The 24,571-nt window shown below is 40.5% G+C and overlaps 1 protein-coding gene across 4 annotated transcripts in view; it reads left to right on the plus strand.

Moving 5' to 3' along the window:
* The first annotated feature begins 262 nt into the window (after positions 1–262).
* axin2 (axin 2 (conductin, axil)) overlaps positions 263–24,571 on the plus strand; it is an 88,426-nt gene continuing 64,117 nt past the window's right edge. Inside the window, exons 1-2 of one of the 4 annotated variants that reach the window (XM_029246695.1) lie at positions 263–811; positions 1,657–1,839. The gene's annotated coding sequence lies outside the window, so the exon portion shown is untranslated. Of the gene's footprint in view, positions 812–1,342; positions 1,840–24,571 lie in introns of those variants that run through there. The other 3 variants (XM_029246697.1, XM_029246698.1, XM_029246696.1) reach the window with 3 other exon arrangements.

Here is a 24,571-nt window from a genome sequence, read left to right on the forward strand (position 1 = left end):
AAGTAACCAGAAATAATCGATAAGGAGAAATAATTGAAGTGAAAGTTCTGTGGTATACCATGTGTGACTACTTTGTCCTGTGTCATTCAGTTTTTTTTTTTTTTTTGCTGTGAAAGACAAAAGGGCGGTGGTCTTTAAGAAGGATGCTACCGCTTTAAGACTCGGAGGTCCTGGCGCTACCTATTAGCTCACACTCGATCAATTCATGCCGGCTCCCGTGGTTAGCCGCTTTATAATTCTCATGTCGATTGTGTGTGTTCATGTATCCATGCATGCTTATGTGTCCTTTCCCGTGTATGTATGCGTTCATTTGTGCAACGTGGTTTCTGTGTTTGTTTTTTCTACGGAAGATCTTTTTCTCATCCCTAATATTTCTCACTAATATTTATGAGTTTGGGTGAAACCCGAAAAAGGAGCGAGAGCAACAAAAACACAGCGCCACTTTTCTTTACAAATCCACCAAAACTGAAGAAAAATGCGGCTGACTGTTCTGAACAGCTCTGCGGCCTGCACTTTCCATGAGGGGGGATCCCAGCTTCCTGCGGGAGCCCCATTCATCACCTGCTTTCAATGGCCGCCGCACTGCCTCCGACTGGCAGGCCAGGTAGGGTGCCGAGCTACACAATGTGGGAGGATTAGTATCAAAGCTGCGAGGACTAGGCCCTCGGACTCGGGGCTGCCTTTTAGCGTTGGCGGGGACTGGGCACAGCACCGGCCAAGGTCACCGTCTCCTGCTTGGAGGGGACTGGGAACGGACCCTGGGAATCGAGCGCCTTTCGGCTCATCGTGGAGCCGGCTTCCAGCACAGCAGGTGTCTCTCTGTTAAACGTACATCTGTTTGTGTGGGGATACCGTGGCTGACAACGAGATAAAGCCTCCACTTTCTTTTTTCCTCTTTCTTTTTTGTTTTCCCGGCTTTCTTGCTTTATTTTGCATTTCTCTTTTGTTTCTTTTTTAGCCTTTTTTTCCTCGAATGGCAACTGTATGTGGGTATCGCTAACATAGTTATGCATTTTTTTTTCCAGAAATCTATTTTATAAGAATATATTAATGGCAGAGGGGTAGCTTGCGAGTAGAAATGAGGAAATTGATTATCGCAGTTGGGTAAAGCTGCAATGAAGAGGAGCAAAGGCTTCTCTCTGAAGTGTCTTGTGAATAAGAGAAATATAAGAACTCTATTGGCATTTGCGGTTAGACCCACAAAATTGACCCATGTATTGCAATTCGTCAGAAAACAGAATTACAGGTAAAGGCAGCCTGTAAGAGCACTATTCACTTCCTGTAGACTTTTCCTCTTTTTAGCAACTCATTACGTACACTGCCTTGTGAGAAAAAAGTGTGCATAATAATGATTATATGTGTAATTTTAAGACGATCTTTCGGTTGTCGGAAAGAGTGAATTGAACAGGACATGCAGAAAGATGGTTGAAGTTCCATAGAAGCTGCTGTGGTGGCCTACACATGGAAGATTGCAGGGAAGATTATTAGCGTAGGAGTTGGGAAAAATTAAAAAATGAGGTAATGATGATGTAAAAGCATGTGTCGTCGTCTTAAGTTTTGAGGCAAATTTTTTTTTTTAAAAGCGGGATGTGGGCAAGTTGTCATGACGACAGGGATGTTCTGCTGATGAAGTCTTGCTCCTCGTTGTCCAATCAGATCGTGGAGCTAAAACTGCAGCTTGAACAGGAGAGGACGCACCTATTCCAGCAGCACAATGCCTAAGAAGGACAACCCAGTCCGGGACCACCAACAGAAAACTGACAATTTGGAAAAGCTGCTAAGGCCACAATGGTTCAGCGCAAAAGGCGAATTCGGGAATAGTGTGCGCGGGACAGAGAGGTAGGGGGCCTTTGACATGTCTGCTGCTGTTAATATCACTGTTTGCTACTGTCGTAAAGACAGCCGAAACGCTATTTACAGTATTGTTTTGAAATATATCATTAGCTTTTAGATTAAAAATTAACTGAGTAGCATTACATATGGGACGAGCAATGAGGGAACGTAGTATAGTGAATAAACGGATTAAAAAGATAGTTATGTTTTTTAAATATATAAATAGTGCTTAGCACTCTGGCAGGTGGTTTGGGCAAGAGGGCGGGGGTGGCGGACAAAAGAAAAATCTAACTATAATGAAAAAATTGCTAAAATGTGCCAACTTTACGCATTTCTGGACGTGTCCGTTTTGCAGCGAGCGTTAATGGCAGAGTAAAAAGGACTAATATGCAGAAACCACAGGTTGTCGGTTGCAGGAAAAAAACTCTCACAGTCCAATATAATTCTGGCCTTTTATCCCGAACCCTAGGTTGCATTTTTCTTTTCTTTCCCCTCTGAGCTGGATTCACACCAGCAGTGCAATACGCAGATTCCTGTAGCCCAGCAGAATATGGTGCGCTTAGTGGGGCGCCCTCTGTTTTTCTCTCTGCACTGCAGGTAGCCATTACGGTCAGCCTACTAAACACTATTTTGTTTCCTATTATATCAATACAGACCACAATTAACGTTGAACGTTTGTGAAAGTTGATGAAGGATTTGGCAATAACGCGATTAAAATGACCATTTCTCTATCAGCAGGTTCACTGTGCCTCATCCTGCCTTCCCTTCCCCCCGGAGCCCCTCCTCCCCAGTATTCCTATCATGGGGTCTCTGTGGGAAGCTATTTGGCACGCTGACCCCCAACTGTGGATGTATTTGACTCTTCAAACTGGAAGATGAAATGTATAATGTCAGCATGGAAGCCATCATTATTTGCTTCTGGGTGTAAATCGGCAGGTGGCTCTGTACGGGGGATGGCGGTCAAATGGCGGCATCAGCACAAAGATAGCCATTTCAGATGAGAGTCTGACCTCAGTGTTTTTGCCAAGCAATATTATAGATTTGCAAACCAGTAAAGATGTGGTGGCACACGAATGTACCATTTAGTTGTCTTTTTCTAGGAATACGTTTACATGGCCAATATCCAACATACTATCATTCAAAAACGAAAACAAAAAAAAAAAAACATAAAGATTAATTTATTTGATCTGTTATTACTTCTGGACAGTGTTTCCTCACTGTTTTTTGTAAAGCACAATCTCCACAGTATGAAGTAAATTATCTTATTGTTCTTGTTCAAGTGGGCATAGCTTGGGACAAAATAAAGTATACATCAGCATGTTTACGGAAATGATTCCATTGTTTAAGCCATACTATAATGCTTTAGAAAATTTCTCCCAGTCGTTGATAACCAGAGGTACTCTAGTATACTGATTTTGGCATTGACGGTGCTTTGTCTTTAATTGTGTTTATATGGGCATCTCTTCAAAATGAAATATTTATGTGCAGTATATATAGTATGTTAACAAATCTAGTGTATCTCCTTTGTGCAGTCTTCAGTGTTGGGCCCTGCATGTGTGAGCTGGTTTTGGTAAGAATCTCTTGAGTTGAGAAGAGTGACCAAATTCTAGTTTGGCAGGGTACTCATTAGCGTGGCATAATACATTGGAATAAACTGGTGATATGTCAAAACACAGACAGCTATGTAGATTGAAATATTTGCTTGATTGAGAACTTCTCAGTGGGGAGCCTTTTGGTTGCAATGGAGTGAGTTGACAATGGTTGTCAGATCTCAAGCCCTCTTTAGACTACACTTGAAGGACAACAGTCTGTCTAATAGCCATTTGGACTGCCTTTATGATATTGACAAATACTTTTTTGTTATGATTGATGTTAACAAGTGTTAAAATGTGCTTAGTAGTGCCCAGGTTGCAATTTACAGTTCAACTATTGATGTATTACACTATGTACAGTTGCTATGAGGTAGGTGTAATAAGTTCGTGACTCCTGTATACTTTAGTGGTGATTTCTTTACAGTGAAATATGGTACCTCGGACAGAGGCTTAAGCTAAATAATGAAAATTAAAGATTACCCCTCTTCACCAGCTACAAAAATAGATCTGTCTGCAGATAGTAGGTATAGATATTAGTTATTACTTAATCATAGCAAATAGCAACAAATGCCCCCATCATGTTGAGGTGAAGATAATTGCCATTTGTTAATTCCAACAAGTGGTCCAATGGTCCACACGGGGGAATTAGAAGCTTGGCTTACAAGTGTTTTGGATGAAAACAGTGAGGGTAGGGCACAGGCTAACTCAATTAAAACTAATCTCTCTCACTGAGTGAGTTGGCTTGTGCATTGCTTTGAGTAGCCAAGATGTTTTTGTCATAAAATCAAGAGGAAAGAACTGTGCACAAAAGAACATTAACAGTTTGCATCTATGTCTTCAAAAAATGCATGAAGCACAAGTTTGCATAGCGTAATTTTTATAGCAAGAGTTTTAAGAACAATGAGTAAAGGCAACACACTGACATTTAATATATCTAAGAAAAAAACATCATTTATCTTAGCACAATAACTGATGACACCCATGCAATTGATACATTAAATTTGTGTGTCGCATTAGTGTAAATCAGTAGTTAGTCATTGAACATATACAGCTGAGAACAAGATAACAGTGTATATAGAAGATCCATTTCTTTGCAATGCCAACATTTTATGAGTTGTGTTTTAAAATTTATAGCATGAAGTGTGATTACAAATCTTAATAGTTTCAATGTAGCTACATGCAATCATGACATTTGACATGAGATTTTTTTTCAAGCTTTATACTTATGTCAAAACGGATATGCTTATGTGAGATAGAGTTAGAACATAGCATGTATCAAAACTGGAAGTTGACTGGTTCAAGTTTCTTGCCTGAAGCACAAACCAGGCAATGTGTTGGCGCTGACCTCGGAAGTTTTTGTACTTTGGCTTATTCATTGCTGTACCTCAGTTTGAGAATGCAACTGAGGTCATGGGAGTACTGTACTTATACACCCCCACAACAGCAACACCTTTAATAAAAAAGCATTAAGTTTTGTGGATGCATTTTCTTATAAGTACATGCAAAGTTTTGGTGGCTCCACAAAATACATTATAGTACATTTTTAACTGCAAAGTCAGCAATGTCTTTATCGACATGGGAAAATACTTTTTTCATTCCTCTGCTGTAATTAAGAGCATAGGATGCAAAGCAAAAGATTGACTTAGTAGTCATCTGACCAGGTGAAAACTTAAAAAAAGACAGAGCATTCTGAAAATGATTAACTCTTCTTCGTAAAAGGAGAAAAGGAAAATGGATGTTCCAATAGAAAACTGAGATATGATATTGTGTATGCTCAAGCTTGAGGTTCATGAAGTTACTGCCTTTACTGAAAGATTGCAGAGTTGTGACAGGTCTTCTTCCTCTTGAGAAGGTGACCAGCAGTAGCCAGGTATGATTGAAATTGGAGACGTCTTATCTTTTCAGCCCAAGCAGGCTGTAGTCAGAGAAAGGGCACCACAGCAAGGAGACTCTAAACATCTGGAAGGACAAAGGGAACCATGCTAAAAAATGCCTAAATGCATCTTTTAAGCAAAGCCAGAAAGAGCATGGGTTTTGTGTTATTGTACTTAACAGATAATGACACAGCAAGGTCTGAAACATGCAGGTGTCAACTTTGAGAAGTAATTCACTTCAGCAAATTTGTCTGCGTATTGATCCCTTTACTTGTCAAAGTTTACTATCAACTGAATATGTAACACTTGTTGTCAACTAGAAGATTACTTTACTTGACCAAAATTTGTGAAAGCCCTACCTTACTGTCAGGATTTGTTACATACCTTTTTGACAGAAACAAAATGTGTTTTTACCTAAAACCGTAATATATAGGCCAGCTTTCAAATAAATGTATCTGTTGATCAACTGTTTGATCACAGTACACAATACAGTCAATTCTTTTGATTACTATGGGCCAATTTCCAAAAAGTGCACAGTTTGAATACAGCAGATAATGACTTATCTTATGATATAAAATGAACTTTACAATAATTTTTCATTTACCTCTGTAATATATAACTGCTACGAATACCATATTGTAATATTGTACATAGAAATTAGGAAAAACAATTACAAATAAACTCAAAGCTTTCACACTCATGGAACACATAGAATACAAAAGCTCACAGCTGTAACTGTGAAATATGTATTTTATTACCAAATAAAGGAGGATTAATTATCAAACCCATAACTTTATTATAAAAAAATTCCACAAATTTCAAATTCTGTAGCTCAAAAACTTTAGTGGTACAATATTAAATATGTTCCGTTATAGATAATGTAAAAAAATATGCAGAGAAGTCATATCCTTCCTTAGTATGAAATCCCAAAACTAGCAAGAACAGTGAAATTCATTTAAAACAACAAAATCACACATAAGAAACAGTGATTTACATAAAATGTGTATAAACAACTGGACCGCAGTCCTACTCTCCGGTGGGTCTGGGGTTCGAGTCCCGCTTGGGGTACCTTGTGACGGACTGGCGTCCCGTCCTGGGTGTGTCCCCTTCCCCCTCTGGCCTTACGCCCTGTGTTGCCGGGTAGGCTCCGGTTCCCCGTGACCCTGTAAGGGACAAGCGGTTCTGAAAATGTGTGTGTGTGTGTGTATAAACAACAGTTCCCACAGGACAGCACAATAGCTTATATTTTGTAATATATTTGTATCTCTAAAAAAAGTTCAGTACTTCAAAAGTCATGTATTTTCAGTTCTTTGAATACAATGGGAATAACTGGCATGAAGGAACCCTGGCATGAAGGAACGTTGACTTAGTTTGCGTCTGGCTAGACTTGTATGAAATGAGTAAGACTAGCTTATGGCTGTGGAATTCAAGCTCATGTCTTGATGTGGTTTGTTCACTCCTGAAGAGTAAAGGGCTGTGTTTGAAAAAAAGGAACAGATGACTACTGATTTTGCAAGGTCTTTGCCTCATTTGAAATTAAGTTTTGTTTCTCATTAGAAGCAATGATTCTACCATTTTCCACCCAGCACCAAGGAGATCCTTCAGATAATGTACCTTCAGTTCAGTGAAGAGAGTGTTTAGTTTAAATTAACTCTCTTCTTACATTCCTTGAAACTGACATGTTGGTTGGGTTCCACCTGTTAACCTTGGCCATCCCTGTATTCCTTCTTTAGGTAGACTGGCTATGAGATCCTCTCCTGTAACAGAGAAGGTGCCAAAAATTCCGTATCAGTAGCTGCCAAGTGTGTTAACCAAATAACCGTCCCAGCAGTCATGTTGCTGTGGTTTGTTGGTTTGTTGGTGGGGAGGGGCCTGTTGGTTCTGGAACTTGAAACTGGGAGTTCGCCACCCTCAGGGCACTGACTTTCTTGATCCTTTTATTTTTTTCAAGACAGAGCACAAAAGAAAATAAAATAAAGAAAATAAAATCAGGCACTACCAGTAGTCTCTGTGGATGGAGCTTTCATAGTTGGCAGTCAGTACTGCATGGTTGTTCATCCAAAAGGTGGTCGCCTAAAGCCAGTTATTAGTGTGTGAACTATGGCCCAAGGGATTGGGGAAGCACCTCCATCCTTCCACTTTCACTACTCCTTTGAAATCCACTCCTTTTCCAATATAAAGCAGATATTTTCTGTAGACCTTTTATTTTCCGCAGGTGCCTCATGTTTTAAAACAGAATGTTTCACAATAGGGGGTGCGGTGGCGCAGTGGGTTGGACCGCAGTCCTGCTCTCCGGTGGGTCTGGGGTTCAAGTCCCGCTTGGGGTGCCTTGCGGCGGACTGGCGTCCCGTCCTGGGTGTGTCCCCTTCCCCCTCCGGCCTTACGCCCTGTGTTACCGGGTAGGCTCCGGTTCCCCGTGACCCCGTAAGGGACAAGCGGTTCTGAAAATGTGTGTGTGTGTGTGTGTGTGTTTCACAATATGAACATGGAACAACAACGCAGAAGTTGTTTCCAGTTAGAATTTTTAAAGGACACAGAAGATTTTTTCATGTTCTTTTTCTAGGCTAGAAATATGAACTAACGCAAATGTACTAGTAGTTACATAGCTACTCCTACAATGTAACGTAAATACGTATATCTATCTCCAAAAAAACTACTAGGAATGTGATTAGGAATTGTTGATATTGTGATAAAGTTTTATGCAGCTAATGAACATCAGTGCATATGGTGAAGGACACAAACTAACTGTACTTAAGAATCACACATCTGCAACTATGTCTCTTTCTCCTGATGTAACGCACGAATTGTATTTTCTACGAGATGTACGTCGCTTCGGAGAAAAGCGTCTGCTAAATGAATACATGTAAAATGTAAATGTAACGTGTTCGCAGCATCATATCATGTTCACCAGACTACTTGGATTCTTCCATTAACACCTGGAGAGGAAATGTTGAACTTCCAGTTCTGTGGATAGAGTATATTCTTGGCTTTCCACCAAGTCATTGATCAAGGATGAGGCACGAAAATGTCTGCAATAATAAGGCATCATGGCCACTTGGCATAAAGATAATGGTGCCATGTCATTGTTAACGGTCACAGTCAGTACTTCCCAAGGAAAAGGCCATTACTGGGACTATGTTGTTGAAAGGAAAAGACCACGAGGGACCTTGAAACTTTCTCTGAGGCTTGACCTGACTTACTGAAGCATGCGAGGAAGCACTAAAGGCTTAATGTATATTGATTTTTGGGACAGAGCGAGCAGTAGTCTTCTTCCTTCCATTTTGGTAACTGCCAGCAATTTCTCACTGAGCTGATTTTGAGTTTTCATGTTTCACTGCTCGTTCCTTCAAACGGTCGTTTTTTTTTTCCCAGTGCTGTTAAAAAGACTGCTCTATGGCAGTGAGCAAAGTTCGGCCCGTAAACCCTCGGACGTGACAGACGAAGGCAGACTTACGAGCAGGTTTTGATCTTTGCAGAGCTGTCCCATTATTCCGACAGGATGGAGGCAGATGAATCACTTCTGTCCGTTTAATCCTGTTTTTCTACAGAACTTCATTTGGCTTGCTTTGCCAAAAGCACTTTTAATGTGACATTTACTGCGTCCAGTCACATTTTACAATTTTAAGTCTAAAAAGTCTGAATCAACCAGGAAGATGTTATTCCCTAGAGGTGCAGGGAATTGGTGCTATTTTTCCTGTAAACAGCCACAGGACATAATTCCCACAGGATATTCACTTTTACCTCTTCATATGCTATCTAGCTGTGCAGAAGGAATTATTTTAAGTCTTCACTAGTGATTATAATTCATAGAAAAATTGTGGAAATTGGTCTATATTGACCAAATATGAAAATGGTTACCTTACAGTTCTGGAGGCTGTGAATTTCTCAAATTGTAGATCTTCTAATTTTAATTTTCAGTGATTGGCCCATACTGTATAAGGTACCAATTATCTTTTGTGATATGGTTTTGTGTTGTATTCTTATCTTGGAACGCTGGTTGTCCTTCGTCTGAATTTAGGGGGAAATTTGCTATCAGTTCTTTTAAAATATTTTTGAATGCAAGGAGATATTTAATTGCAAGGAAACATGTTACTTCAATGGTTTTTTCCAAGCAAGTATGAATGTTGTCCTTGACACAGCTGGATTTAGATCAGTTATAAATGTGAATGACTATTCTGCTAGAAACTAGAAAAGAAACCATTGAAATTACTTATTGGTTTGTCTTCTTTAACAGAAGAAATGTAACGGTCAGTCTAAATCAATATTTCATTTAATTTTCAGGCTTTTTAAAAATATATTTGTTTTATTGCTTTCTGATTTTGTAAAGCAAGTTGTTCCACTTACCAGCACCATTAACATTCTATGCATTTCAGATGTCTGAGAAAAAAAGACCTGAAAAGATTAACCAGCAGTTTCCTTAAACCTGTGATTGTGACTTTTTCAAAGAGATTTCAAGTAGATAATCTGAGACAAGTGAATGTGTATCTCAGAACATACTAGGCAAAAGATTTCTCTGGCAACCTCATTCTTTAACAACCTCATTCAGTATTAAGTTCTTGTTGCTTAGCTCACTACCATCTTGTAATTTCAACCATTCAAACAGCTGGATATTTAAGTTGTGCAATTCCAATGTAAGTACTTTGGTTCAGAGGTACCATAGCAGAACATCATAGGACTGAATGTTGAACCTACAACTTCAATAGTAGAAATATAGGCCTGCATCATATACTGCACAAGGCATGTTTAATTTGATTTGATATTCCTCTCAGTGGGCAGCATGGTGGCACAGTAGTAGTAGTGTCTGCTGCTTCACAGTGCCTGGGTGGTGCAAGACAATGTGGGTTTGATCCCACTCTGTGTGGCATTAGCATGTTCTCCCTGTGTCTGTGTCGGCTTCCTCCCACAGTCCAAAGACATGCTGTTCAGGTTCACCCATAGTGTGTGAGTGTCACAGAGAGAGTGTGTTCCACTGATGTATGGATGAGTGACCCAGTGTAAGTAGTGTATCTAGCAGTGTAAGTCACCACGGTGAATAAGGTGTGTGGGCTGATAACACTACATAGAGTTCAGTGGAAGTCACTTTGGAGAAAAGCATCTGCTAAATAAATAAATTTGATATTCTTCTCTCAGTGCCGCACTGAATAAGAGAATCAGCTATGTAAATAAAAATAGTTGTACTTTGCGTTTCCTCAAAATATCTCTTGAATTCAACAAAGGAAAATAACACAATGTTTTTCAAATTTCCTCTCTCCAGAACCCTTCCCTCATTACTCATAACATCATGAGAACTAAAGGCAGAGTAAATGAACTGATATCTTGTTCTGGTCTTCCTATCATCCCATTTCATCTTTTGAGATTTAGTAACTTCTGGCAAGAGTACCTGCAACCTCTGCATTATTATTCTAACATACCTACTGCTAATGAGGTTTGCCGCTTTACGTGTTGATCATCAAAGTTTTTTGTAACACATGTGGCTACTTTGCATAGACTGTCTATTAGAGCATATGAATTTATATTTTCATTGCTGAATATGCTCTACATGGCCGTGGGCTATCCTCTGTATGAAGTTCACATTTTTATTTGTGCAATATTTAGAAAACAAGACTGGACGTTGCTAACCGTTCTTTTTCGTGTGGCTAGTGCAGTGTTAATTATGCATCAGTGTGTTCCTGCAGTATTATGTTCAAAAACATAAAACGAAATACAAATAAATGCTGACAAAGAAGTGCTGGCTTCTGGGATGCTCTGCACGCTTAACCAAAAAAAAAAAAATAATAATAATAATAATGCAATGGCAGCGTTTGTTTCTTCCTCAGTCTGTTTAAAATCAACTGAGAAAGTTGGAACATCTGTTAAACTTAGGGTTACTTGTGTAGTTAAAGAGGCCTGAAAAGATTGTCATACACTCCTCTCTGTCCTTCTTTATGGCCTTTGTTTTTAATTATGGCTGTCCCTTTCAAAGTGTAAATGTGCACAACACAAATCTGTGCTGTCCTTTGTGTGCATCTTTTTGTTGTTTTTGCTAGCGTGTGTGTCTGTGTATATCTTTATTTTTTGCACAGCTGCGATACAAATAAATTGATGCAGAATCCAAGGCGGGACTTTAAAGGCGAAGGCTTTGACAGACATGGTCTTGGTACCAGATGGGGTTTCATGATGAAAAGAGTTTAATCCCTGCCCAGGCATCCTTTCCATTGGTCCAGCAGTACAAAGTGATTCATATAGAGGTTTTGCGAGAAATTATCTTTTTTCCCCAAACAGCACAAGTTTTTTTTTTTCTTTCTCTCTCTCTCTCTCGAAGACTTGCAAATGTGGCATTAGCTAATATTCAGTGAACTTCTTTCCTTTTATCCACCAGGGACCTCTGATTGCGCTACAGTTCTCGAATTGGAAATGAGAACTGTGCCGCAGATATAAAGGCTCTGCCTCTGATTTGTATTCAATATACATGTCACTGCAGGACATTCTAGTTGGAGGCTGTGGGTTTTGGCTCTCATCTCCACCAGAAAAATGCCTTTCTTCGCTATATTTCAGTATCACTACAAAACGCAAAAAAAATTAACGGCTGCAGCAAATAAGGTTGCACATACATGTCAGAAAACATGCCATTTTGTGTGTTATTCATATGTTTACACACACAAACATTTATATGTATTATACATATAGATCATTTACCCAAATGTAAGAATTTTCAGTTGTACATAAGTACTTAGTGATTCCTACACAGTTGAAACAATATAACTTATGCAAAATGGAATCAAATTTCAACATTTTCATGTATTCAACCTGCTTTGAGATGACTAGTTATTCAGAAACTGTTTAATTCATAAAAAAAAATGCATCCTTAGTACCAAAAACAGAGGGAGCCGTTTATTTCATAGAATGTTACAATTGGATTATTGCGGGTTGTCTCTAGAAGTTCTATCCTAATTTACATGATTGTGTTTTTTTTCCAAGTGTCACTGGGAAATAGTCAGCTGCAGCAGACTTCTCATTGACTGGCCTATGATAAAGGAATGATGTCACATGTTTCTCAACCAGTTTTATAGCCAAGATGGAGGAAGTGGCTTGGACGCCACTATTATTTTTAATATGCTGCGTGATGAATAAAGATTAGTGTGAAAGTGTGAACATTCTGCAGAGCAAAAGAATAACAAAAGCACAGATGATGTCTTAGGAGCTTTAACAGTTATCTCCTTTCTTTGTGTTAGCGAGGTAAAGAAAACATCTTTGGAGAGAAAGGAATCAGAATCCCTACAAAATCCACGATCTTTATCTGCAGCGCCTGCTTTTCTATTGGCCTGTGCCCAGGTGGGGAACTGAAGTGTAAACAGTTTTTGGAATGGACGGGGAGGGTGTAGTTTACCGTTGGAATGTAACTTGAACCCAGCTTCACAGGGACACCTAAAATTGTCCATTCATGCATGGCACTGAGCTCACAGGAAACAGCAGGATGTTTGGGGGGGAGAGACACACCGTGGCCTTATGAGAAGGGAACACTTAGATCCAGGCATCTGTGTTCTACGCGTGTTTTGAATCACATGATTGTTTCATGCTGTGGTAGTTTCAGGCTGTAAACGCGGCAAAAATCGCATAGCAGCAGCACAGGAAAAGAGCAGGGAAATTTAAAGAAACTTGAAAAGCTGGAAGAAAGTGGCAGTGGACCCTGAGTTTCAAAGAATTGAAGGTCTGGTGTTTGAGGTGATCTGCATTTGAAGGTGGAAAAAGTTGGAAACAGCAAAAAAACACTGGTAAATAAAACACTTGACAAACTTTGTCCTGACAGCATGTTGAGTCTGTTGAGAGGCATTAAGAAGTCAAGTTTTGCTTCTTGCTTTGAAGACAATTTAGAATAATTTCAATCTATTGCTCAGGGGCTCATTACAGTGAATTACCTGGCTCCAGTTTTCTCTGAGATAAAATATAAACAGTAATACTGTTTTTGTTTTGGTTCCGGTTTGATTTGCTTTCTCTGTAACTTTAAATGCTTGATTGTTTCCATTTAGATGCTTCTTTGTGTTCCAGATTAATTACAGTGGAATAGACCTGAATACTTCAGTGAAAACTTTGCTGTAAAACTGCATTGGACTGTCTTTAAATATTATTTTTCCCCTAAATACTTTGCTGTGGTCACCAAATTTTTCATTTCTTTGTTTTGCTTTGTGTGATTTTATAAACTTATTAAAGGGGGGAGGATTTTAAAGTTCACATTTGAATGCCAGGTGTCACTGGGGGAGGGGGCATGGTGGTGCAGTGGCGCAGTGAGTTGGACCGGGTCCTGCTCTTTGGTGGGTCTGGGGTTTGACTCCCTCTTGGGATGCCTTGCGACGGACTGGCGTCCCATCCTGGGTGTGTCCCCTCGCTCTGTGTTGCTGGGTTAGGCTCCGGCTCCCCACGACCCCGTATGGGACAAGCGGTTCAGACAATGTGCGTGCGTGTGTGTCACTGAGGAAGATGTAAAGCGAGCCACTCTAACCCCACCACAGTTCCTTTGTGACACTGAGGGTTGTGGCATCTGGGGCATCATGCTTTGCATTTGAAGCTGCGGTAGAAGTAATTGCCCATCCCTGCCCACGACTTGAGACAGACTTGGCATGACCACCACAGAAACCCTTCAAGCCTAGTGTACCTTGTCAGTCAAGAGTAGACAGGAAGTAAGGGGACCTGAGCAGCCATGGGAAGGTGGGGACTGGTTGCCATCTATCTAGGGGAATTCAAGGCTAAACTTCTTGCACGTGGCATGGACGCTGTCTCCACCGAATCCCAGACAAAGTCTGCTATAATCAAGACATAATGCATGTTTTGCTAGTAAAGTGGTGTCATTGCCAGAGACAAGAGTGAGATTCAGTTGTAAGACTAAGAAAAACTTTGAAAGTGTAAGTCTTTGAAAAGTAAGTCTTTAAACAGAAACATTCTTTCGTCGAATGCTATTGAGAAAACTTTCTATTGTTATCCACTTTGTACCAAGTCCTATCTATACACTAAATGACTGGTTAGGCCTCGAAGAGGAAATCGCATACATTCCACCATAATCATAAGAGGTATTTACATACACTTGCTAAATAATTATGTGGTATTCTGAAGCATCCAGTGCAACGTTCACAAAAGCCTTTTCTATTATTTACATTCCTAAAATGTAATGTGGTTGACTTATGCAGCTGGATATAAAATCAAAGTCCTAATTCTGGCAAAGTCAGTGCTGAAGAGTTCAAAGCTTGCAAGGTCAAACAGGAGGTCACCCTGTCAGAGTTATTGTAGTAGATATGACTACATAACAGCCAATTGACTTTCTAATGGAGGTTCTCATAAAATATGCAGTAATGGTTACTGTGGGCCTCCTTTTGTTTCTGTTTTCAGTCTATCTGCATTTGAATGAGTAGTGGATTTAATGGTAAAGAACTACTGGCAGTTTGCTTGGTTGTTTTTGCTTTGAAGTATTAACTGACAAGAGCATCTGTTTCATGCAAAAAAACTGAGTACCTTTTTTGTGACACGTAATCAAAGCCTTGACCTTCACCTCTGAATGATCCTCTTGGCTCCTAATCTCAATTACCATGATCCACTTCCCTGCATTTACAAGCCAGGTAGAGGGCCTACAGCCTGATTGTTTTACTGTCCAGTAAACATCATGTACTTCCAAGGAAACCAAAGGATTGCATAATCAGGTACATAGCTACTTTTCAGAATTTTTGGTTCCTGGGGGTCATCTGTCCCCATTGTCAGGAGCATGATAGGTTCTACATATACCTTTTATGGTAGTAAATATACCTTTTGATGTGAGGAGTTTTCAGCTACTTCTGTCCATGTAGCCCAAACTGGGAACCACTCTGTTAAAGTTACTTTTGCACATTTTCCAGTGTAATCATAATGGTTCCCCATAATCTTCAATATTTATTGGTTCATCTCCCCCTACAGAGGTTCAGGTGAATTTGGGAAATAAGACTTGCCATATGGACTTACTGTAGATGGCAGGGAACAAGGTCACCCAGGTCCAGGCTTCTTTTGGCGCTCCAGAAACACCCACATTCTGACTGGACCTGGCTTCAGAAAAGAAGCTTTCTGTGAAGAAGGTCAAAGGTGATAACAATAGATTAGATTATGCCGACCTGCTTTATTTCCTGGTACTGATTCCCATGGCTTTTCTGCAAAGCTTACCACTGCATTGTTGTTAAAACTGAAGGGTTAATAAGAGAAAGGCACTGTTATATACACTCATGCACACACCCAAGCTTTCAAAAGTTTGGAATCACCTAGAAATCTTTATGTTGTTGAAAGAATTGAAACTTTTTTGTCAAGGTAGCATTAAATTGGTTTAAACATATAGCCATGAGATCATTACTAATGCTGCGAAACACTATTACTGCTTAATGTGTCAGATTGCCAAGAAGCTGAAGATTTCATACAGAGGAGTCCACTGCTGCCCTAAGAGAAGAGAGCAAACTAGAATTAACCAGGACAGAAAAAAAATCGGAAGGCCCACATGAACAACAACACAAGAGGATAAGTACATCAAGTACATCACAGTCTGTAGTCTGAGAAACAGACACCTTACAGGTCCTCAGTTGGCTGCTTCCTTAAATAGTACATGCCAAACACCAGAATCATCTGCAACAGTGAAAATAAAACTCTGGGATGCTGGCCTTAGAGGCAGAGCTTCAAAGAAAAAGCCATATCTGAAACTGGCAAACGGAATGAAAAGGTTAAAATGGACAAAGAGCATAGATATTGGGTAGTGGATGATTGGACAAGAGTATTACGGACAGGTCAGTCTAATTCTGAAGAGATTAGATCAAGGAGGAGGGCAAATGTGAGATCTAGAGCAAATGAAAAGATGCTGGAGGAGTGCTTGATGCATTCTGCGAAGCATGGTGGAGGAAATGTAATGGTATGGGGCCGCTTTGGTTCTAGTAAGTTATATTTACACAGAGTGCAAGGAATAATAAACCAGAAAGGTTACCACTCTAAGCATGGTCAACACTTGATTAGTACAAATTTCATCATGCAGCAGGACAATGATCTGAAGCATACTTCTAAGCTATGCAAAACCCATTTGGTGAAGAAACTGGAAGGTGGAGTATCGTCTTTGATGGACTGGCTGACACAATGAAGGATTCTTTAATGAATGTAAAGTTTGATGCATAAAACACACACACAGGCTAAAACAACTTACCCCGAGCAGGGTCACAGCAAACTGGAGCCTAACCAGGCAACACAGGGCACAAGGCTGGAGGAGGAGGGGACACATCCAGGACCGCACACCAGTCTGTCACAAGGCACCCTAAGCAGGGTTCAAACCCCAGACTTACCACATCACGGGTACTGGCTGAACCTGCTGCACCACCGCGCCCCCAACCATGCATAAAACAATTATATAAAATAAAAATAATGTTACAACCTTCTCAATGTATTGACTTTTGTTTATAATCAACTTAATGCTACCTTGATGAATAAAAGTATCAATTTTCTATCAAAAGCATTGCAATTTCTGTGTTCACCCAACTTTTATACTTACATTTATTCATTTAGGGGATGTACTGTGATAAGAAGCCTTACATGGTGTTGTCTTGATATGATAACAAATTTATAGTTTTTTAAAATTGTTCAACATTTTCAGTTGTTCCATACCTATAAAGAACAACGCCAAACTGCCTTTAATTCAGGTCCAGTGTGAAATATTCAGTTGGAAAATAATTGTGGAGGAGGTTATTCTGTAGAGATGTGTTCTTCTTCAGCTTTACATGCTGAGCTGTAGTAGCATGGATGCAGAAGCTTTGCTGTCATTTCTTACAGTGGAAATGTGAGAAGATGCAGATCGGGACTTCTGAGAAGAATATGAGAAAAAGAGGAAGTATCTGAAGAGAGCACACAAAAAATCATAAAATAATTGCCTGTAATGTTTTAAACAAGAAGGAATCTGATGTATTCTCTTCTCTGGTTTTTTCAGAGGTTGGCCCTTATTGGGAAGTTATTTTCAAAAGTTCTGATAGTGTTGCCATGATTTGAGACTTTGCCAGTAGTGATGCAAATCTTTTTAGATTTGCCATATGTCAAGAACTTAATCTGAGGAAACTGGCCTGCACTTCACTCATCGTTGTAAGCAGAAGTAAATATACTATAAGTGGGGCAACAGTGGGCTGGTATGGGTGTAGATAGTTGGATGTTGAAATGGCTCTGTACTCATGATCAAGTCCTAGAAGCAAGATGTATAATCTAAATCGATCAGGTGAAGCTATCCTGCTGTAGAGGAAAGTAGAGGAAACTGTAAGTCACAATGAATAGAACTGTTGTCCGAGACACAAAATAACAGTAAATGTCATCTGAAATGTCCTTTGGTTTTCTCAGATGGTCATTAATTTCTATTTTAAACAGATACGATCTGACTACCGTACTACATTCTTCTGTAGTCTTTGGTACAGGCCTTCAAGTGTCCCAAATTACAGCCTTCCATTTGATCTTGATTTTTTTGAAAGTGATTGACTGCTGAATTTCTTTGTACTGGCTTAAAATTCCCAAGGTTCTGCCTGGTCTGTTGTGTTTTATTTACAAATCACTTCATCCCAGCTAACAGAAAACAGAGCTGGAATATGCCAGTAATTCTGTGCAGATCCAGCAGAAACTGAATTAAAGATGGTGCTGAAGGCACTCCTGATTAGGCCCATCAAAGTGATCCTCTTCTCCTCCAAACTTGCTGGTACAAGGGCCCCAAAACACATCTGCTGCCCATTATTGCGCTATTCAAACATCTATAAATCCTGTCTCTGTTTCAAGACCATATGCAGGCACATTACTCCAAATGAATCCTGAAATAAAGTTAAAATAGTAGTTACTTTTTTACATAGCTGCATCTGCCAAAATTAATCATTTTCATCCTTTTTTAATTTTTAAGTCACGGTGCATAGTAGAACTGCCTTGCTTTGCGGATGCATTTTGGGCTAAGCACTCTGAACTGTCCTGGATGAAAGGCAAATAGTGTTGAAGAGCAAAGGGTACTTAACATAGCGAGCCGCCATTTTGGCTCAAGTCGCCATTTCCTAAGTGTTTCCTCGCTCGGTGCATGAAATGAACATGTGGCAGAAGAACAGCAATAGAGACAGAATATCTCGACAAAATAGCAACAGAATAAGCTATATGGTCACTGAACAGCAGAGATTTACTGATGAGACCCTCAAGCCAACTGCCTTCTATGATGTGTGGCAGATTTTAATCATCGCTTTGGTCAAGAAAAATGAGCATAATTGGAGGAAGAAGGGACACACTTTGTTTGCTTTGCAAGAGAAAAAAGGTCGACCCAGGTTCCCTCAGCATTTTGTTAGGCATTTCGGAAGTGTTCCAACCATGGTAATAAGGCTCTGCATCAAAAGCTTAGGATACCAATCAGAATACAACATAAACAAGGAACTGAGGAGCAACAACTGGCACAACTTTTCTTTGAGGGCACAAATTTATCCTTGCGTAGGAAATCTACCTCTAATATGCCGGAAAAGTAGTTAAACATAGAAGCCACTCTAATTCTGTGTTAAAAGCTATGTCTTTAAATGTAAATAAGCCTGAAAATTGTAGTTTTTGGTCGACTGGTACATTCTGCAGGTATTTATGTTTTTTTCATTGTATTTTTTAAATGACTTGGTCACGTTGTGTAACCTGAAATTTCTTATTCCCTCAACACTGACAGAAATACTCGCTCTTCTGGAGTCAGCAGTTCTTAAAATGGGCTGCCACAGTTCCAGCACTTTTCACAAATCCCAAAGAAGGAGAGGAGAAAATCCACTAAATCCATGAAACGCAGGAATGTATTTTCATTAAATAAGCTTGTTTGAAGGGATTGTTCGACGTAATACCAAGGAGCAGAATATCAGAAAAGATCAGATTGTGTCTCTGATTGGCTTGCTGTTCACCAGTTTTAGAAAGGAGTGAGAAAGAAAAGATACTTTTTGAATGAAGGGACGGCATAAAGAGTTTATATTGCTGTGTGGATACTAACAAAGTTTATCACCCCCTGCGAAAGGTTTCCAATTGCCTTCGGTAACTGACTAGGCTTGGTGCGGGGGGGGGTTATTCAGAGCCGGGTACCTCCAGATAAATCCGTCTTACCTCCAGAACACCTATTACTGAGTTCCTGCACATCCTTTTATTTATTTATTTTCCTCTTTTTCTTTTTCCTTGAGAAGTAATTACAAACTAAGGAGAGCTGAGACTTCCTTGAAGCAGCCTGGCTTATCGGTACACACGCCCACCCTGGAATCCACACACACGCACTCTCTCTACAATCACTCTCTTTTATCCTTAGCAACTGAATTATTAAGTCTGGTGCATTCCAGAAAAATCACCTTTACTCAAGGGTATGTGCTGCATCTCTCATACTCCTGGATTCCCTTGTAAAGCTGATCAGGTGGTTGGTCTACCGAAAAGCTTATTGTTTAATTTTAATAGTAACACTAAATTAACAGCTGTAGTTTTTGTAGGCGTTCCAGGTTTCTGTTGTGTTGTCCTCTAAACTGTAACTTACATTAGCGGCGCATTTTTACGTGATCATTTTTCTGCCCCCATACAACACTCTGGTTTTGAACATTCTGGGAAGCGGCGTCCCTTCATAAAGAAAAAGAAATCCAAACGGAGCATCGCCACTTGATTCGTGGGAAGGAATATTGCTTCCAGTAAGGTCAACGCGGGCAGCGTTGGGATAAATATTACAGCGTCATAATACATTTAGAGCTGAGAGTTTTCCGTAAGGCCCCGGATCTGCTTGGGATGCCAGCATCTCGGCGGCTGCGCTAAAAACGGTCAGTCGGTTCGTGGGAATAGAGCTATTCTGAGCTCTTGCTGATCACACCTACCCTCACTGAGTTTACTGTGGGCTTTCCGCACCTTTTGTCCTCTTCTCACCCCCTCTTCCAACATAGATCTGGGCCTGTGGGACCTTTCCCCACTCGCTAACACTAGCTTGCTGGGGCGGGGCAGGGTAAACGCTGAAAAAGATCAAGCGTCTCATATTCTAAAGTCTAACGCCGTGTGCCCAGACTTTTTTTAACCTAGTTCGTAGGAGTGTTTCTCTTTGAGCAAATTCCGTGTGTGTGGTAGTGCTTGTGTGCGCGTGCCTGTCCGTGTAAATGTGTGTGCGCTAGTGTTTTATGAATGGTGTCTCTGTGAGTGTGTGCATGCTTTTTCTGGGTGCTTGAGAAAACATGACTGTAGTGTTCAAAGTATACTTGAAGCTGTGCCCACAATACAGGCAGACAGACCTTTGCCTGACCCACTTTACTGACCTAAATTGCAGAATATATTTTGTGGTTGCACCCAGCAGGAGGAGCAATGAGGTGAATGCAATGGCACTGCAGGGAACCAATCAATACATTGAAAATGATGCAAGAGCATTAGAGTGGATACAGCCCAACGTCACTGAACATCAACTGTGAACATCCGTTTTGTGTAACAGTGACTCTAATTCAGGCTTGACAAAAAGTTATTGCTTTCATTAACTCGTTCCCAAATCGGGGTTATCCTTGTGTCCAAACTTCCAAGCTTAGATCTTCAATGTCTACATTTTATGTAGCATTTGTCGTCACTTAACTATGAATCTTTACATAGTGAGTTTTGACAAAAAACATTTTTAAATGCATGGATCAGGCACCAAATAGAGTAGTCAGGGACAGAGACTTACAACCTGCAAATGGTGAATTTGGTGCTGCTGCAGGAATATTGAGCAAAGTTTCACAGCCAAAATAGTTTGATGAACTATTCAAATGAAGAATATTTTATTTAGCTTTGGGTTGAGGTGTGAGCTAAGCAACAAATCATAACTATCCAATTTTTATTTACTGTGTCAAACATGGTTTACAGTTTTCCTTTCTTTAATATCTGAAAGCTTTGTTTTAGTGTCCCAAGTCCAATGTAACAATCAGTGCAAAAGTACAACAAGGGTATCATAGAAATGTTCTGTATGTTTCTGTTTTATTAAAAAAGTTGATCCAAAATTAGAGACTGTTTGTCATTGCTAAATGTTTAACTGTCTTCAAATGTTTTATCAAATTCATTTTTGATTAATTAATTTTGAGCTATAAATAACACTTAAAGTGTTCACCAATCTCTTTAATGTACTAATTTAGCTTTACTTGTTTTTTTTTTCCCCACATTTGCGAATTAGTCCTGTTAGCTAGTACCAAAGGTCCTGAAGCTGAAGTAGGGTTTTCAAACTCGTACAACTTGGACACCCCCCGCCCCCCCCAAACTCCTCTTTGCCTCTTGTTTGCCTCTGAGATGTAGAGGCGGGGGTAGGGGCATTTTGCGGGACCACCCTGGGATGAAAGGGCTTCTTACTTTCCCAGCGAACGGGAACGACGTCCCCAACCCCCACCACCACACACTTCAAGCCTCTAGGTCCAGCAAAGGTTATTCAATAAAACCGGGTTGCACCAAAGTTTTATGATCAGAAGGAAAGTAAACTGAAACCATGATTTTTTTTTCTTTGTTAAAGGCTTCAATCTGCAGACCATATGACCTTCACCCTTCTGTGCTCCCTGGCAGCCCTCCCCGCATCAACTGTTAATTTTGTGTGCGTGTAGGGTACAAAATGAAGGGAAAGGGCTGGTGGACCAAATTCTTGGCAAGGTTTGCTTTACCCTTTGAATGTATGGTTCCTGCACTTAGCTGATAGCAATGGCAGATTCCCTTCTGTCCAAGCCTGAAATCACCATGGCAACTAGGTGTACAGTACACAATTGGTGAAGATATTTTAAGTTTCAAAGGAATGGAAACAACAGCAAGGATGACAAAGGGAAGTGGGGGGAGGGGGTGGAGTCGAGCAGCAGAGGCAGATCAGCTAAGTGTGAGCAGATGTAAGCTTGCTGGACCCGGGGTGTTGTTCAGAACCATCTGCAGCAGAGTTTCATGTCGGGGGTGGGGTGAGGGCATTGCAATTGGGGGGAGGGGGGGGGGTACAGCACTTGACAAGCATGACCCACAGCACATCAGAAGATGCTGGAACAATGTGCCGCGGAAGTAACCTTGGGCTGCTGAAAAACAGCTTCGGAAAACAGTCCTACCTTACCGCCTCTCTTCAGTATTTATACTACAGAAAAGAAAGAGGGAGCGGACCACACCAGCGGGCCTTCCAAGCAATGGCCCTCCTCTTCAAACACTGGCTGCCGGTTTCCTCTTTGCTCGCAGTGGTGCCCGTTATCTCTTTTCCTGCCTTGCGCAGCATGCCAAGATAGTGTGTGGTGTGTTGGGGTGGTCTGGTGTTTGGCCACGGGGGACGGTGTCAGGGATGGAGATGTCTGTGGATATCGGGTCCAACTGTAAGGTGACAATGCTGGTTTTAGTAACACCGATGCAGGACCTCCATCAATAAGGGATGGCCCTAATGAATTACAACTTTTGTGATACACTTTGTGAGTTTGTATGAATGTACAGGCCTTGTAGTAGGCCAAAACTGCCATCGCTGACAAGAAAAACCATTAAAAAATGACTTTGGCCCCACCTTCTACAATGTCTTTACAAGTGTCATTGAACTCTAGAGCTCTGTTGGTTTCCAAAGCTTCAGGACTCATCCTTAAGTCCCTACCTAGATGGTCTCTAAAATTACAATATTGGCATTAATTTTATAGAGTAGCTTTACAAATGTCACAATTTATCTCTACATCTATTTTCATTTTTTGTATGCAAAACCATTTTTCTAGATATAAAACAGGCTGACAGGTCTGAATATAATCCAAGTTAAGCCTGCGAAACTGTCTTTTATTGGGTCTGATACAATCGCTCTTCCTTACTCGGACGAGTAAGGATTTATTTTGAGTTCACAGTGAGGAGAGGAGAATGTTCTTGCATTGCTTCGATTCGGTTTGGACCAGGCACTAAAAGAGAACAAGCGACGTTCAGAAGAACGAGGGTTACTGCTTGCGGTGCACATTCTGAAAATACCATGTTGTTTTTTTTCCTGAAGATGGCTGAACAGAATAATGGAGAGTGCTGCTGGACAGGAGAGCCTGCAAACTCCAGGCTGAGCTCACAGGACCCCTTGCACCCACTACGCGTGCCGCTAGATTCGGGAAGCCAAAGTGTCTGAATGATGATTTGTGTATTTTGCTGCCAGGTTTTATTTTTTTTAATCTTCCTTTCTTTCTTTCTTCATGTGCTAGCTTATTAATTTCTGTCAGCTGGTTTTCTGCCATTAAGAGATACACTAAATCACATTATTTTTTTGTCATGGATTATGTACAGCAATAAATTTGGAATAAAGATCAAAGAAGTTTCACAATCACCTCCTAGTGGTTGAAGGGAGGGGGTGGCAGACGGGTGGGCTTGCTCAGAAAATCTGATTTATAATGTCTCGGCTTGGTGGATGGCTCTAGTCGCTGCAGACATTTTTTGTAGGAAAAAGTTCTCTTTTTGAAAATATATATTTTAACTGATTTATTCATTTTGATGGTAGTGACATGGGTTGACACTCTGAATAAGCTCATAGGAAGCCGAGAGGCTGTGTTCGGTTTCCTTTAAGCTGCTAATTTTCTGCCTATCTTCCCAGCATCAGTGTACTTTGTTGGCATTATCTGGATTGCGGTAACATGCAGTGTGTATACTCTCATATATATGCTGTATGTCAACAACACCTCTGTCAGAAAACTCTTTCATTATCTTGGAGAAAGTTTGGATAATCAACTTTACATGGATGATACACTTGAGACTCTGAGCCACTGTGGTAAAGATGATCACAGATACCGGCTTGGAAACAAAGAGGAAATACAGAATGAACCCACACCACTAGCTCAGACACATGTCTAATCACCCAAGGATCGTTTTCTTTCTTGTATCACGGCCTAGCCAGAGGACATGCTGAGCTTGAAGACCCTCTACGAAATCTTGACACAGAGCTTCACTTGGAGAGATCGTATCGACAAGAGTCTCAGCTGGGAGAAAGGCTTCCGTTAAGGAATGGCATGGGAGATAGACATAGTAGTCATTACAGAGCATCAAGAGCTTCACGTTAAAGCATCTTCCACCACGGGAAGCTACATCCGGAGTTGTGTTTTTTCCCAGAATAAATAAGAACATGATGGCTACTGCTGGTAGAGACCATCACAGTTGCCACCACAGCACACCCTATCCTGTTGTTATACCTCCTACAAACTGGTGTTGGACAACCTGGAATGACCTGCAGGAAGTCATATGTTCTTCAGAAGTTGCTGTGTATATACTGTCAGGTTGTTGGGCTGTAAAATGAACCTAGCGGCCTGTAGAGACGTTAGCCGCCTCATCAAGGAACAGTTTACTCTTAAA

Source organism: Scleropages formosus, chromosome 20 (assembly GCF_900964775.1).
Source record: "Scleropages formosus chromosome 20, fSclFor1.1, whole genome shotgun sequence".
NCBI classification, from domain to species: Eukaryota; Metazoa; Chordata; class Actinopteri; order Osteoglossiformes; family Osteoglossidae; genus Scleropages; species Scleropages formosus.